Genomic DNA, 18,053 nt, shown 5'->3' with positions numbered 1-18,053 from the left:
AAGTAGCCTAAAAATCTCAAAGCGCAATATAGACTTACTTTAAACAGCGCTGCCGAGATCTGAATAAAGTCAGAGAATCTGACCAAGGTAGAGGCGCATGTGCACCTACGTGAGAAAAACAAGTAATAGTTGAAACGGCTTTGGTACGCAAACTGAAAAAAAAAACGCGAAATGTATTACAATCTTCCGTAGGAAACTACTACATTGATCATAGTTATTCCCCAACATTAGAAGGGAGAATGGAAGGTATGAAACTAAAAGCGAAGAATTCAGCACAGGTCTTGTGCCTTTTGCACGTTGGCAACATCAGGTAATGCTACGTTTCCAATCGCAAGGGTAAAAAAAGAGGGAAAGACAACTAGGTTTAATTAGATATTTCTTTGGGGATTTACATGCTAATACCAAATGTAGAGAACATGAAACACGCCTTGGCGAAAGGCTAGGGAAAGTCCAGCCTTAAACGATGCTCTAAAATATATATTTTGACCACGAGATCTTGGTAGAACATTTAGAATTGACAAATTTACGTAAACGAAAAGAAACGTTACAGACGAGCACACAAGTAAATACGAGTGAAATAAAAATAGAAATCATACTTAAATCATTGATTGAGGCATGCCCATGATGTTCTCGATGAAGTCGATGCAAACTCCGAAATGTTAACAGGTTGACTCCGGGTGTCATGCACTCTAAAAAAAGAGCGAATAAAAGGGTGTCTTTTTGTCCCCCAACAATAATCGTCATATATTATGTGTTCCATCCTTGCGCTATCGCCCCGCGCCTGGTACATTCCGGTCACGATCGACATGCCCACTATCAGGGTTACATTGCATTCTCTATAGAAAAGTGGTCAGCGCCGAGTTTTCAAGAAAGGAAGCGCACGTAAGCCTGATGACGATTATTGTTGTGGGACAAAAAGACACCCTTTTTACTCGATATTTTTATAGTGTGGTGCAATCAATACAAGTGGGCCACGACCGAAAACATTATGCGAAATGTGCCAGGAACATACTCGAAAAACGTTACATGGTTCCGAACATCTTGTGCTTGTTATTTTTTTGACGCAGTCGTCTATAGAAGCCTTGCACTGACAACAGGGTGAAACAACCATGTTTCAGCACGAAGATAGCGGAAGGTGATATCTGATCGCATGTTCCTGCTACCGGCGCATCGCATGCCTGTTATACTGTTATGCCTGCACACGGGTCCAAAACGTCCCCGCAGCGTGTTTTCCCCATAGGAACAGCTTAGCCTCCCCGCGACTATGCTGGTTTGTGGTCATGAAGGCCGCAGTGGAGCGACGGTACCCTGTGTCCCGAGCACCACGAAGAAGTAATCGATTTAAGCGAATCATCAAATCTGATCGTTACTGGCACACAAAAGAGAGAATACCCTAGAAAAAACACATCCCTGAGAAAAAGAGTCCTAGTACGAACATGTTTGATTGCAACTGTCATTGTTAAAGGTAATCATCGTCATCAGCCTAACTACGTCCACTGCAGGACAAAGGCCTCTCTTGCGTTCCACCAGTCAACTCGGTCGTGTGCTTGTTGCTGCCACTTTATTTCCGCAAACTTCCTAATCTCATCTGGTCATGTAACTTTGCCTCCCCCTCACCCGCTCGCCTTCTTTGAGACCTGAGTCAGTTACCCTTAATGACCAGCGGTTATTCTGCCTACGTGCTACGTGGCCCGCCCATGTCCATTTCCTTTTGACTTCAAATGTGATATCCTTAACCCCGGTTTGGTTCCTGACCTACTCTGCTCTCTTCTTGTCTGTTAAGGTTACAAGTATCAGTTTCCTTACCATCGCTTGCGGCATCATCCTGAATTTCAGCTGAAGTCTTTGTAAGGCTCCAGGTTTCTGCTCGGTAGGTAAGTACTGGCAAGGCGCAGCTGTTATATTCCTTCCTCTTGAGGGATAGCGGCAGCCCACCAGTCATTATTTGATAATGCTTGCCGAATGTGCGCCACTCCATTCTTTTTCCTCGCTTCAGTGTCGTGGTTCAGCTGCGCTGTTACTACCTGTCCTAGGTAGACGCACACTTTTACAACTTGAAGTGCGCTGCTACCTTTATCGAAGCGCTGTTCTCTTCCGAGGTTGTATAGCTACGACACCTCAAAACGTTTTGTGGAGCCTCAAGCCTCACACGTACCTATTAATTTAATACTTCAGCAATTGCATGGTCAGTATCAGTTTCAATTTACGAGCATGCATTTTATCTTTATGTCATGACCCAGAAGGTAACAATTGTATCATAACCAACTGCGGCATATTGACGCTCTCTCCAGGCCACAGTATTGTCTTGTGCTCTGTGAGCGTGCAACCTATGTATTCTCGACGAATAGAAGCAGAACAGCCGTGAGCCGAACCGCCGCCATGTGCTGCTACCACGCGACCACCTTTTGAGCCATGACTACAACACACAACGTAACTAAAAAGAAGTCAGTGTTTCGCTGCAAGGGTGAATCAATGACTGCGATAGCAGAAAATTGGAATGCTATGAAATGTACTTCTAGCAGCTGTTTAGCATCGGAACGAGCGTAACACTCCATAGTGCTGGTGTAAAACGAATACGGTTGCTGCAGAGAGTTCTGGAAGTCCATTTCCTGATCACTGTTCTCTCAACGAGACCATTTATGTATGGCGAGGTAAGGAGCAGGAGAACTTTCGCCACTATGCCCTAATCATCAAAGCCCACCGTTGATGATCAAGCGACGCTGACCCCCTGAGTGTTGACGCCCCCTTCGCAGAAAGCCCCACGGGTGGGGCATTTCGTCTCTGCTTGAAGTGCCTTAGCCCCGCCGCGGTGGTCTAGTGGCTAAGGTACTCGGCTGCTGACCCGCAGGTCGCGGGTTCAAATCCCGGCTGCGGCGGCTGCATTTCCGATGGAGGCGGAAATGTCGTAGGCCCGTGTGCTCAGATTTGGGTGCACGTTAAAGAACTCCAGGTGGTCGAAATTTCCGGAGCCCTCCACTACGGCGTCTCTCGTAATCATATGGTGGTTTTGGGACGTTAAACCTTACAAATCAACCAATCAATTGAAGCGCCTTAGATGGTAGGCTTCGCACACGGGCCGATGTGTTGCACTGCATGCGACGAAGATGGCCGCACGTTTCATATCTTATTCAGCCGCGTTCATGCACAGCTCTTGGTCATGCGTTATGTATTTTAAATTACACACTATTAGCAGCCTAAATATACTACATGTTTATAGGAGACAGCAGAACGAACACGTAGGAAGAACAAAACTGACAGTAAATCTGCTGCAGGCAAAGAAAAGGTGAGACGGAAAAAAAAGAATAAAAAGACAATAGATCACACTATAGGTGACGCAATCCACATTTCGAATTTCAGTTTGCACTTTTGGTGTTTTGCTTCTCCAAGTTACGTGCGCTACGTTACCGTAAGGACACTTGTATACAAAACCCGCTTGTATACAAAGTCTACGAAGTTACTAGAAGTTCTATTTTCCTGAAGTCTACGCATGTCTCCTTCTCTATGCCACCACGCGTTCATCCAGGGCCCGAGGCAACATCATTGGTCTGCGGGCAGCTGACGCATCTGTGACACCTGATATTGTCAGTGGCAATACTCGAGTGGCAGCTACGATGATCGAAGGCAAGGCGGCAACCACGATAACGGAGTACAGCGGCTCTGATGTGAATAAAACATTGGGGTAGCCAGTAGAATGTGCTTAATGTTCGCTCTCGAAAATTGCAAAAAAACACTGCTGGCACTGTCGGTTTGATAAGCTATGTCGAAAATATTATAGTCAGGTCAGGTTAGGTTCGCATAGGTTACCTGTTACATCACTTGCCATTTCTATGAGCACCGCCAGTGCACCGCCAGCACACGAAACCAAGCAGGACATGAGACAATAATGTGGGCTTTTCCATTCGCGGCATACTCAACCCCAGACGACGATAAGTGTGCTGAAATTGGCTGACTGGTGCGCATTGAGCATGTAACACGCAGCCAATATCCTATTATAAGAAATTTTACGAATGCCGTAGATATAGCATGTAATAAGAGATGTTCTTGCCCTGACAACCATACATACAATATCATCGCATGAACTTACTTCGTCTAATGTACGGTTGTAACGTAGGCCATAGTCCTCATATTTTTGCAAGCGTATCGTAAAGTCAGAACAACTCGCCAGCCCCAGCTGATTTTAGACATCTGCGCTGAGCGTCACAACATTTTGGCCGATCAGCCACACGTACCCAATTTCCGGACATTTCAGTGAGCGCACCTGTTTTGAGAGGAGGGGCACACTTGAACGCAGTGGGGGGCCATCGCTTTCATTTCCGGCTTCTTTCTCGAAGCCCTCAGTCGATAGTCCCGTGCGGAGCAGCCTGGCTGCTCTGTCCGAGAATCGGTGTCGACGTGCGCTCGATACCGGCTGCTAATATTCTCCTGTTAGGCATTGGTGCATGCAACAGCGTGTACTGGATCTTGTTTACATCTCTCGCAAGATAGGAGGCCGAACTCTCCAGTAGTAGATGCTAAAGAAAAAAAAATGACCGATTTCCCGTATGCCTTCAATTAGCATGACTCGAAGCCGAACGAATCGATGTCGTTTTTTAGGGGCGAAGCTCTTCATAGCGGCACCCGTTTGTTTCTCGTAGCCGTTGTAGTGGCGTGTAACAAGTATAACATTTTGACCTCCAAGGTGGTGCTGGTGAGAGATTTCTTCTGTGCGTTGTTAAACAATAAAAGATTGTACTCAATGTACATGCCAATGCCTGCGAAGGAGGAATGAGAGGCAGGAGAATCTGGCTTTTAGTTAACGCGCACGCTGCGAATTTTTTATTTTTCAACAACGCGCAGAAAACAAGAAAGGGTTGCTACGTTATACTCGGTGGGCGTAACGTCCTAGGTTTCAGAAAAGTTTAGCGAGCGTTGGGCCGCGGTGCCATGAATACAGTGAACTAGTATATACCATGAACTCGACGTGGTTACAGGTGGGAAGTAGACACGAAGCGCAAGCCGTAAGAAAGTGTGCGTGTGTCTCCTCTCGTTCAGTCCTTGGAATGTCCGCTGGATGGCGGTGCTTCTATATAGGGAATATATGTTGAAAAGATGCCAGATGGTGGTACTTGGAGTGTTGCGTAGATGGACGAACAGACACACAGACAGATGCATGGATGGATGCATGAACGGACGCAGGGGCGGATGCATGGACGAATGCAGGGACGGGCGGATGGACGCACGGGCGGCCAGACAGACGCACGCATGGATAGACGAAAGCAAGAACCAATGGATGAACGGATGCTTCGCCCCACTATCCATCATTCACTCCGTGGATATGCTGCCATTTTTTTGCTCACTCGATGCCGCGCCACCATTTAAAAGCTTCTCTGCACCGAACGTCAATCACCTTGCATTGCCTTCAAGATCGGAGGCACGTCACCTACCTTCACTTTCGTGAAGGGACTGCCTTCGACCAAGCTACGTAACGATATGATGACGTCATAATGGGGAGTTGCGCAGTACGTGACATTACAGTGACTTCATAATATCACAAAATTTAGCGATCTGTTACGTCATGAAGACGTTTTATGGTGGCGTGATCATGCGATTTTCTTTTTCATCACTCACCCCCGACGCCGGTGACTCTGATGTTCAAATATCGCGCTTGGAGAGAAGTTTAAGGCTTTTGCCATAAAAGGGCTATCATACTCCTTTTTTTTTGGGGGGGGGGGGGACCTAACGAGCCGCCCCGCCGCAGTGGTCTAGTGGCTAAGATACTCGGCTGCTGACCCGCAGGTCGCGGTATTGAATCCCGGCTGCGGCGGCAGCATTTCCGATGGAAGCGGAAATGTTGTAGGCCCGTGTGCTCAGATTTGGGTACACGTTAAAGAACCCTAGGTGGTCGAAATTTCCGGAGCCTTCTACTACGGCGTCTCTCATAATCATATCATGGTTTTGGGACGTTAATTCCCACATATCAATCAATCGAGTCCTAACGAGCCAAGTTCACGTGTCTTTTTTAACATGTGAGCCAGGGGCGTAGCCAGAATAATATTTGGGGGGGCGGGGGCATCAGCCTTCCTCCGTGGCGTGACTATCGGTGGTAGTTTCAGCAGATTGTGTGCACATGTTGTGTCCACATGTTGTTACATGTCACGCATCTCATGTTTATCATGTTTGCACTAGTATCATACCTTCGTCATCCATTCGCGTCCCGTAATACAAAATTTGGTATAAGTGAAGCTAGCAAATTGGCCGCCAGCGCATCATGAGCATGGCATGTAGTCATGTTGTTACATGACACGAATCTCATTATTATCATAGTGGCACGAGTCGTATATTTCGTCATCCATTCACGTATTGTAATACCGAATACGGTAGATGTGACGTTAGCAAAACGGCCACGAGTGCATCATGAGCGTGTCGTGCAGTCATGTTGTTACATGACACGTATGTCATAATTTTCATGTTAGGGTCTGTCGCTTGTGTTTGTCATGCAATCATCTAATACCATACCAGTTTTTCAACATGCCATGTGAACAAAACCACCGCAAGAGCTGCAGGACCATAAAATGTAAATTATTACATTGATGACACACATGTCATGATTTTCATGTCATGACCAGTCAAATGTGTTCTTCATACAGTCATGTTATGCCATACCAAGTTTGGTATCGATGCCATTATCGAAATGGCAAGGAGAGCTAAAAGTCATAGGCGGCTAGATAGATAGATAGATAGATAGATAGATAGATAGATAGATAGATAGATAGATAGATAGATAGATAGAAAGTTAGATAGATAGATAGATAGATAGATAGATAGATAGATAGATAGATAGATAGATAGATAGATAGATAGATAGATAGATAGATAGATAGATAGATAGATAGATAGATAGATAGATAGATAGATACGCTCAAAGTCGCCGAAGTTCGCTAAGAAATGCTTCGAATTAAAAAAAAAAGCAGTCTGGTTGGAAGGCAGCAGTAATAAAATTGAGGGTGAGACAGTGTGCGGAGGCAAAGAACGATCGATAGATGCGTGAACGCTGCTTCGGCTTCTTTTCATTACCGCGGCCTCCACGGCTCTCAGGTAAACAAACGGAAGCCATGATGTCACATCGACTGCTCTTACGTACAGTCAAGCGCAGGGCCGCCATAGGGCCTTGATCGCAATAAGGGGGCTTAGTGGCCGCATTGTGGCGAAACAGGTCCCACCCAGCCTGCCTGAAAGGGCAGCCCAAGTGGCTCCTGTGCCACCTTTATTGGACAGCAGCTCCCGAGTGTGGCAACCCTTTGGGAGAAGGCGCCTTGCATTCAATACCGTGAAGAAAGAAAAAAGGTATTGAAGAATAAGGGAAGACCTCTGGAGCTATCACGGCTCCCCACGACAATGTGCAACGGCAAGGGCTGGGTGGCGTTGTGGTTGGGAAAGAGGCCAATTTCTGCAACTTGTGAGGAAGCATTACGGGACTCTATGAAAGAGAAATGAAAGAAAGAAATGAAAGGGAGGAATGGAAAGAATATGCCATCAAGAGAGCCAATGATACATTGACTGCGAAGCGTCAGGATAGTGCACCTTTTTTTTTCCTTTAGAAAAAAAAAGAACAGGGGTGCCCGGACGTACACTAACCCGAACATAGTATCCCTGGTATCACATGCGCACACAGTGCCACAACCCGCTGCAGTCAAGGTGGTGAAAATGCGGGATCTCAGTCACCAACGAGAAGCAAAAAAAAAAAAAAAATCACACATCCTGTCGCTAAAAGGAACCATGTGTAGACTCGAACCAACGGGCGCTAACACATACACTGGTTGTTGACGCTGGCACTCATCGGGGCGTTGCGCAGGAGAGATACCTGAGGGCACGCATAGTACGCAGTGATGAACAGGTGTTTTCTGGTGAAACATGTCAATCGCAGCTAACAAACAATGAGAGACAGGGGACTCTGATTAGACACAGGGGCCCACAGACCGCTTTTAGTTGCTGCGCATGCTGCGAACTTTTATTGTTCCAAACGCACAGGAGAAATCTCCCACAGGCACTACATTGGAGGTCTAGATCCCGTGCCTATATATACGGGGTGGCCAATGAACGGTTGTGCAGCGCGAGCAGTCGGCGTTTTCAATCAAAATACTCTCTAGCAGGTGCTGACTGCGTAGACGTTGTGAGACGAGAGAGAGGGAGTCTAGGAGAGGAGGGGGAGCGTGCGCGCATGCGCAACGGGGGTGTAAGCACCGCAGGGAGGGATGCCTAGAGGAGAGAGAGGCTGAGCAGGTGTAGTCTAGCAGGCGCTTCCTGCGTCGGCGTTGCGATCCGACAGAGGCTGGAAGTGTGGGAGAGGAAAGAGAGGGGGATGCACTGTAAGCACGGAAGAAGGAAAAACTTAGGAGAGGCCCTGACGTCACTTGCTGTGAAGCAGTGGTGAAGCCGGAAGTTCGTCATATTGACTGGGCTAATTCTCCTCTCTTGTTTACATCCGAATGTAAAGCAGAAACCGCAACTCTCTCTCCGGCTCGGAAAGCACGTGGGCTGCGCAGCGCGCGTGGCGTTACGATCCGAAACTAATGAAACGCGGCTCAACGCTCTGGGTCAGCGCGACACCTTCGGTGAAATCATTTCATCCGAGTATTAGCAGAGAGAAACGGCTCGCCGACAACGCACGCTAGGTGCACTGACAACGGCCAGTGTTTTCACGTCATTAATTCAGCAACTGTACAGACAACACAATTGGTCATGCGCCTTCTTCTATGGTTGCATTCCGACGCGAGGCCGACACAGCGCCTGGTTACTGTGCCCGTGTTCCGCGTGAAACTCACCGGCGTCAGCATATGTGACCATGGTGACTTTGAGCACAGTGCAAGTGACACTTGAACGTGGTTGCTCTAACGTTGAGATTACAATGCGGGAAGCGAGTGTACAAGCGGTCGGGAGAAGGTGTTTTATTGCGCACATGCAAGTTGTTACTGTACACATACCAAACATGAAACTTCGTATGTGCACATGGTCCTCATTGCATCTTGCTGGGCACAACAGTTTAGTTCGTTGCAAAAAGCACCACCACTGTCCAACCATCACTGACCTGCAAGGCGTGCGTCGTCGTTCCACTTTGTGATGGTGCTCAGCGCAATTTCGCTCAACACTTCAATTCATGCTTCATCCACGTCATCCGCCGAGTGACACATGAATATGCGCTCGTCCTATTCACTGTTCAGGTCCCGTGGTGGACGAAAGGTTTCGTAAACGTTGCTAAGAGTACAGTAACTGTCAGCAGAACACTGCGTAACCATTAACGCGGCGCAGAGCATGGATATTGTCCGCCACGGCTCAGCACGAGACTTGCGGAGGCACACATGCCGCCACCAGCAACGGCCGCCCACTGCTAGACCAGCTACACTGCGCAACACGTAACCATAGTAACGCCGCCATTGTGCCCAGTGAGTATGGCCGCCACGATGTCATTTCCTCCACACTTTTCACGTAGCGCGCCGGCTGAGCTTGCCCTCTCCTCTTTCCTTCCTCCATGGGTGAAGTGTGGTCACGCCATAAACCGGATTGAGTTCGACCATAACAAGCTTCGCATCTAAAACATACAAACCTTCTATCATGCCTTCCGCTACGTGAGACCTGAGGAAGCGTGTCACACGGGTACCTCATTCGTAGAGTTCCCACTGATTGAGTCAGCCAAGCGTCAATAACGCAAATGCTTGAACTAAGCATGCAAGGTTGCCCTGCTGGAGTAGAACCTTCATAAGCAGGTTTACAATTCGTTGCGCTTTATCGACTTTTGCCTGGTTGTTTTCGCCATCACATGTAGCCACGTAGTGACGCACCACAGCGCTCACGCTGGGGGTGTTCAGGGAGAGAGGCAATTGTTCGCTCTGCAAAGTGGTGGTGCCTTCTCGCGCATGCCGCTGCATTCGAGTCAGTCATACGGTTGCGAAACGTTTTAGTAAATTTAAGTGTAATAATGCGAGTTCTTCTTTGTTATTTTTCATAAATGTGTTATTTTAGACCTCTTTCTTTCATTTTAGTCGCGCTTGAGCACCACAAGCCTTGTTACGACCTGCAGTGAGCGCTTTACCGTGTGATCATGCCACATTATATACATGGGCGAAAACCTGAGCTTTTGAAGTGCTGCCCACTTAAAGTCCACTTAGTCAGCGAATCTCTCTGGTAACAGTGGGAGAGAGTTTTCGCGTAACCAGCGGGAAATTGCGATCAAAAAAAGGTGAATAGACAAGCATTTAAAAATAATGAAAACAGGATTGCACGGGATAAGCTCCATGAGGGCCTTTTACAGTGAACCATGAGGTTCACCTTTTTCAAGCTGGGCCTGGACGGAACTTCTAGGGGTGCGTGAATAGTGAACTTTAGTAGCAAATCAAATAGGAATCGAACAGGGATGAAAACAAATCATGAATAGTATTGCGATTCCATCTGAACAGTTTCCGAATGCAAGGCAACAATTCTCAATGCCGCCCTAGATCAGCAACGTGACAATTTTCATAACAGTTCTAGAATTTCATAACAGCTAGCCTGAGAATGCGCATGCAAGGGACTACAGTATTCAAGATTCTACTTTATCAACAGGTGTTAAATAAAATTGGCACATAAATATAAAACAATTTTCACCAGTAAACATCATCAAGAATTTTATAGTGAAGACTGCTGAAGCTGTTCCTTCGAAGAAAGTGGAAGTTTAAGCAAAAGCGTTCTCATCTTTCAATCAATATGGCTTCGAGAGGGCCCAATGTGCGTGGGCTGCATGGATCTGAGTAATTCGAAGACGTAATCAAGAAAAGGTACCGTCACTCTTCCCAGATCTCTTTCTTTCAAGCACTTTTTATCTAGCTGATTATTCAGAAACTATCAAAAAATATTCGGCTTTGTTAATGTGCGCTATCAAATTCAAGTACTGAACTAAATAGGCTACACTTTAATTAGTTACTGGAAATGTTCGCATATTGACACATGCCTAGAAAATTTAGCTCTAGGGCCACTATGGCGTTTACGCTTATGGCCTATTCTGTGGGAAAATTGTTCCCCATTGCATTGTTTTGCGCTATTCTTGAGACAAGAAGGAGAGAGGGAATAACACATACATTATTGATAAGTTGAGTCGCTAGTTGTTGGGCTTCCTAGTGCTGCCGAGCACTGGCACTTGCAGCCGTCTGAGCTCGCTCAACCAGGACCTGTAGCTGTATTGGGTAAGAGCTGAATCGGATCGCTGCCACTCGACTGTTGTAGGATAATATTTTGCCGATATACTGAGATTGTCATGATACTCCCTGGCCATGAAATGATGTGGCCCTCTGAGAAGAAAATTTACATTGTGGATTGTGCACAGAAGCACTTCTTGATTTCACCCTCCTCAAACCAAGCTGAGAGGACGTTGCTTATATTCACTAGACTACAAAAAGCATATTTCATGACAAAAATAACGCACTGTCGATCTGAGATTATAGGTACATGCACGTTCTCAAATTCTTTCAGCAATTGAAAGACCTCGCACTACCAAGATAGTGCTGCAAAATACCATTGCACACACCAACGTCGCCTACCGGCTTGTAAGGGCAGGGCGAAGGAGATGACATGCTAGCGTTCGCTTCACTTTTATACAATTTGAAAGTTCCCCCTAATGTGAAGTATCTAAGTTGAGCACCTGGTGCTCCCAATCGTTAACCACTTTTTCTAAACACACATTCTGATGCCCATAGTAGAGTACCCTGTACTCTAAGTCGTAACCCACTTTTTTCTAACCTCCCCCCCCCCCCTCAATTCGGGCTTCAGTGTCGGTTGCTTCTGGGGTGGCACCCGGAGACCCACGGGACGACTTTCAGCTCTCCCATACTAGGGTACTTAGTACTATAAATCGTTAACATCATTATTAAACACAATTCAGTGCTTAGTACTCTAAATCGATAACCACTTTTTAGGGGTGAAGCTCCTTAAAGCGGCACCCGTTCATCCCTCGTAACCGTTGTAGTGTGTAACAAGTATAACATTTTGACCTCAAAGGTAGTGCCGGTGAGAAATTTCTTCTGTGCGTTGTTGAACAATAAAAAATAGTGCTCAATGTACATGCCAATAGCTGCTAATGGGGAATGAGAGACAGGAGCATTCGGCTTTTAGTTAAGGCGCACGCTGCGATCCCCATTAGCAGCCATTGGCATGTGCATTGAGCACTATTTGACAAAAAAGGGCTGCTATGTTATACTCCCTGGGTGTAACCTCCTTAGTTTTAGAAAGGTTTAGTGAGCGTTGAGCCGCAGCGCCATGAATACAATGAACTAGTATATACCATGAATGAACTCGAGGTGGTTAAAGGTGGGAAGTATATACGAAGCGCAAGCCGTAAGAAAGTAAAAGCCGAATTCTCCTGTCTCTCATTTCCCATTAGCAGCCATTGGCATGTACATTGAGCACTATCTGACAGGAAAAAGTTGCTACGTTATACTCGCTGAGCGTAACCTCCTTGGTTTTAGAAAGGTTTAGCGAGCGTTGGGTTGCAGTACGTGCCATGAATACAGTGAACTAGTATATACCATGAACTCGAGGTGGTTAAAGGTGGGAAGTTGACCCGAAGCACAAGCCGTAAGAAAGTGTGCGTGTGCCACCTCTCGTTTAGTCCTTGGAATGTCCGCTGGATGGCGGTGCTTCTATACGGGGAATATATGATGAAAATATGCGAGATGGTGGTACTTAGAGTGTTGAATAGATGGACAAACAGAGACACAGACAGATGCATAGATGGACGCATGAACGGACGCATGGACGAACGCAGGCACGGCCGCACGAACAGACGCACGCACGGACGGGCGGATGGACGCATGGACGGTCACACAGACGGACACATGGACGGACGGAAGCAAGAACGAATGGACGGACGAATGCTTCGCCCCACTCTCCATCCTTCACTCCGTGGATATGCCGCCATTTTTTATAAACACACAATTCACTGCTAAGCGTGCGAGGCCTAGGGGATGGCGCTATAGCTTCTCATAGAAGACTACCAAACATTCGGAATCGTTGACCACTTTTTCTAAACGCTAAAATTTTCTAAATGCTAGGCGTTCTTTTTGTCGACACGATCTCGCACAGCTTCTTGCTCTCCAATGGTAGAATAACAACTACTCTAAATCGTGAACAATTCTTCTTAACACACGCAAGAAAACGGCATTCCATGACTAATTTTTGCTCTCAGATGGTAGAGTACTAAGTATTCTAAATCTCTAAACATTTTTTCTAAACACACGCAAAAGTTTTCAGGGTGGGGGAGGGACGGTTGTAGGTGGGGCTCACATTTGTTCTTAGGTTGTAAACCACTATATGATATAATAAATACTTCCATGTACAACTTACCTATGATAATGCTGCCTACATAGACCGTTTTCGCGTCCACACTAGTAAGTTACCGACATCGGTAATTCCCTATGTTAAGCGGTGTATTTCTGTACCCTAATGACCGTAGTATTAGTCGCCGCCATTGGGGAAGAGCCACGTGACTTCCGCGAAAACGTCTCGTGTGACGTCATACTACATTCACAGTAAGCAAATGAAAGGCAGAGACTCTGCCCCGAGTCGCATTAGAATCGCTATTTTGTCAGTAGCAATGGTATAGCCCTGCGGCGGCTGCATTTCCGATGGAGGCGGAAATGTTGTAGGCCCGTGTACTCAGATTTGGGTGCACGTTAAAGAACCCCAGGTGGTCTAAATTTCCGGAGCCCTCGACTACGGCGTCTCTCATAATCAAATCGTGGTTTTGGGACGTTAAACCCCACAAATCAATCAATCAATCAGCAATGGTATAGCCCCACGTCATTGGGGAGGACCATGAGTTACGCCATGCCGCTTCACGGTTCTCACTATTTTGACCGCATCATTACAGGCAGAACATGGGCCGAGAATATTAGTGACGTACTGTGCTACTAATGATGTCACGTGACCCTCACGCATTAGATGGCTACTGGAAGTTTCAATTCTGTGGTCCTTACGGGACTCCAGCATGCTTTAAGGGACACTGAAGAGCAAAACGATTTTCCTGTCACTAGTAAATAATAACCTTTCCCAAATCCAATAACACGATGCTCTCGCGAGAGGACGCTTGGTAAAAAGGAAGGAAGGAACAGCAGAGAAAGGAAAATAAAGGGTGTTAACCAGTCTAGAAGGACTGGTACGTTGCCATGGAGGAAGAAAAAGACAGGAAGGAGCATGACGTCACGCCACTAGCCTTTGCAAGCCAATCCGTTTTGAAGGCACAATTATCGGCTCAACACGTGGCTTTCGTATCAAGATCACGCAAGAAACGAGACTTGCCAAAGCTTCAGCACTCTAAAAAAATATCGAGTAAAAAGGGTGTCTTTTTGTCCCACAACAATAATCGTCATTAGGCTTGCGTGCGCTTCGTTTCCTGACAACTCGGTGTGCTGGCCACTTTCCTATCGAGAATGCAATGTAACCCTGATAATGGGCATCTCGATTGTGACTGGAATGTACCGGGCGCGGGGCGATAGCGCAAGGATGGAATTGATATGTGGGGTTTAACGTCCCAAAACCACTATATGATTATGAGAGACGCCGTAGTGGAGGGCTCCGGAAATTTAGACCACCTGGGGTTCTTTAACGTGCACCCAAATCTGAGCACACGGGCCTACAACATTTCCGCCTCCATCGGAAATGCAGCCGCCGCAGCCGGGTTTCGAACCCGCGCCCTGCGGGTCAGCAGCCGAGTACATTAGCCACTAGACCACCGCGGCGAGGCGCGCAAGGATGGAACGCCATATAGATGACGATTATTGTTGTGGGACAAAAGGAAACCCTTTTTACTCGCTTTTTTTAGAGTGAGAGTGTGGCGCCCGGTATATTTCATCTTAAACGCGCCGGTCCCAAACGCGGCTGGTCTGCGCCGGTACGGCGCAGACCAGCCGGCTCACGCAGAAGGTTCAAAACGGGACACCACTGAAGATACTAAAACCTACCGCCCATTCAGACTTTTTGGTAACGTGCTCGACCGACACGGTGGGCTTCACTTGTGGGACGTAATACTAATTTCTTTTTCGTTCCTTCATCTATACTATCCTACAATGGGGACAGGGATGAGGGAGTTCGAAAGATGGAGAGAGAGAGAGAGAGAGAGCACGCACACAAACCCGCACTTCACATTCATCATAACATCATACATTCGCCTATACCCACCGGTGCAAGTCGGTTCTCTTCAAGAACCAGCAACTAAAAATTCTTGCATGAAATCTCATGACGTCCTACATTTTGACGGTGTTTACTATGGCCTGCGTAAATCCTAATAAGAAAAAAAAGAAGCCCGTTGTCAGCTGATTGGGCCAGAGGCAACATACCAAGTTTCAGGAAATTTCTTCGAGCAAATGACGTCAAACTGCTACCAATACACTTTATTAGTGACCCCTAACAGACAGTAATGCGAGGGAAAATATAAAGGATTATATGGACTTTTGCAGAAATCGCAGCGCCATGCCTTGCCCTTGTGAATTGGGGGTCGGGCATTGTAGGAGGACGAAGCGCCGGGCGGGCAGAGCAGACGATGCTCTCCTACTTTCGCTTGTTTTCATCGCGTTCCGTGGGTGGTTTGGCTTGCGTTTTGCGCTTGTGTTGTGAAGAAACGGCTACCTCTTAGTGTTCTTAGCGCTCCGACTTTCATGCACGCCAAATAGATTGCAGCCTGTTCTGTTCTTGGATGTCATAGCACGCGAAAGACACCGGAAGTTTCATTTCATTGCTCAGTACTACTTCAGGACTACTGCTGGGATACTGCAGCTAAGTTTCATCTTTGCTAAGATGTTTGAGCTCTGATTCACTGCGTTACGGAGTTGGGGTTTTGCAATTGAAGCATACCATGTAAATACCACGCGACGTTATGCAGGCGACAGCGTCAAATCTTTCAAGAAAGTATCTAATGGTTCTTTGCGCATTCACATAAGAATATTCGAAGGTGAAAACCATCTCGTTTTTATTGTTAGTCCATGTGCTGATTCCACCCCACCAGTCCATGAAAGTGAGCAAGATTTTGACATGGGTGAAAGCCGTGTTGCATCGGGTCTGGGTGAGAGGACTGGTGTAGCTTAGGTGCAGGAGAGTACTAGTCTGACTTGAGTGGGGCAACTGCCCCGCTCAACTGTCCTATCCATATTTGTCATGAAATTGCCTTCCTCGTTTGCAATTTTTGCATATGCACAAGTTTTTCTTCACAGCTTAGCCTGCTCAATTCTCGTCATGTTATATCTTGTGATGTCATACACCTTTTGCTTATTGATTAACTTTGAAAGATCCGCTAGCTCTATTTTGTTGGTAGCATTTGAGGCTTTACTAGTTTATCGTTTCTTATTTTTTCGTCTCCTGAAAAAAGTTTTCCAGCCTCCTATCTAGTGACTGTACCTCCGACTTCCATTGCACACTATTTGATGATACTAGTAAGACTATCGCTCAGTGTGTCAACGCCAACATCAATTACCTCGTTTAGAGCCTCGAATATCTTCTGAAGCGAAACTCTGAATTACTGTACTTTCCCTCTCACCACTAGCTTATTAGTTGACTTTTGCTGATCAGTTTATGTCTTTGCTTTTTTTAAACCTAGGGGAATACGGGCTCTTACCATTCTATGGTCACTGCATCGGATCTTGCCAACTACTTGCACCTCCTGTACAATACGTGGGTGTGCACACGGAATGAAGTACATATCATTTTTAGTTTCACCATTAGGACTTCATCACGTCCACTTACGGTTAGTCTGTTTTCCGAAGAAGGTATTCAAGATCCGTAAATTATAAGTTCTATGAACTCTACTAATAACTCCCCTCTCGCTTTTCTAGAGCCGATACTATATTCTCCTTCTGCATGATCTGCGACCTCTTTTGTGCCTACTTTCTCATTAAAGTCGCTCATCATAATAGTATACAACATCTTTACCTTAATAATGGAACTAAACTTTCACAGAAGTGTTACCAAATCTCCATGACTCGATGTAGGTGCATAGACCTCTACCACCTTCATCTTGTGCTTTTCGTTAAACTTAATTTAATAGTTGCCATCCTCTCACTGATGCTATAGCATTCCTTGATGTTACCAGCAATTTTTTTTGTGTAAAAGAAACCCAACCCCTAGTTCATTTCTGTACTAATCCATGGAAGCGAAAAGCGTGCCCATTCTTCAGTGCTGTAACAAGCCTCATCATGTTCTCCTAACTTCACCAAGCACTATTACATCTCTTTTAAGACCCTCTCTGGAATGGGAACCACTAGGGATACGAGTTAATGAAGAGTACCTTAGTAACCTTCGCTTCGCCGTTGACATTGCATTGCTTAGTAACTCAGGGGACGAATCAACTCATGATTACGGAGTTAGACAAGGAGAGCAGAAAGGTGGGTCTTAAAATGAATCGGCAGAAAACAAAAGTAATGTACAACAACCTCTGAAAAGAGCAGCGCTTCGAGATAGGTAATAGTGCACTTCAAGTTGTAAAAGACTATGTCTACTTAGGGCAGGTAGTAACCGCGGAGCCGAACCACGAGATTGAAGTAACTAGAAGAATAAAAATGGGGTGGAGCACATTTGGCAAGCACTCTCATATTATGACAGGTAGATTGCCACTATCCCTAAAGAGAAAGGTATATAACAGCTGTATCTTGCCGGTACTTAGTTACGGAGCAGAAACCTAGAGACTTACAAAGAGGGTTCAGCTTAAATTGAGGACGACGCAGCGAGCAATGGAAAAAAAAATGGTAGGTGTAACCTTAAGATACGAGAAGAGAGCAGAGTGGATTAGGGAACAAACGGGGGTTAAGGATATCATAGCTGAAATCAAGAAGAAGAAATGGACATGGGCCGGGCATGTAGCGCGTAGACAGGATAACCGCTGGTCGTTAAGGGTAATTAACTGGATTCCGAGAGAAGGCAAGAGGGTTAGGGGGAGGCAGAAGGTTAGGTGGGTAGATGAGATTAAGAAGTTTGCGGGTATAAATTGGGAGCAGCAAGCACAGGACCGGGTTAACTGGCGGAACATGGGAGAGGCCTTTGTCCTGCAGTGGACGTAGTCAGGC

At 46.3% G+C, this 18,053-nt stretch overlaps 1 protein-coding gene across 3 annotated transcripts in view; it reads right to left on the bottom strand.

The window, feature by feature from the left end:
• Positions 1-18,053, bottom strand: part of LOC142803614 (uncharacterized) — a 110,331-nt gene that overhangs the window by 79,882 nt on the left and 12,396 nt on the right. The gene's annotated exons all lie outside the window — the stretch shown is intronic.

Source organism: Rhipicephalus microplus, chromosome 1 (genome assembly GCF_043290135.1).
Source record: "Rhipicephalus microplus isolate Deutch F79 chromosome 1, USDA_Rmic, whole genome shotgun sequence".
NCBI classification, from domain to species: Eukaryota; Metazoa; Arthropoda; class Arachnida; order Ixodida; family Ixodidae; genus Rhipicephalus; species Rhipicephalus microplus.
The sequence above is the reverse complement of the archived record's forward strand: the minus strand, read 5'-3'. Positions and strand labels throughout refer to the sequence as shown.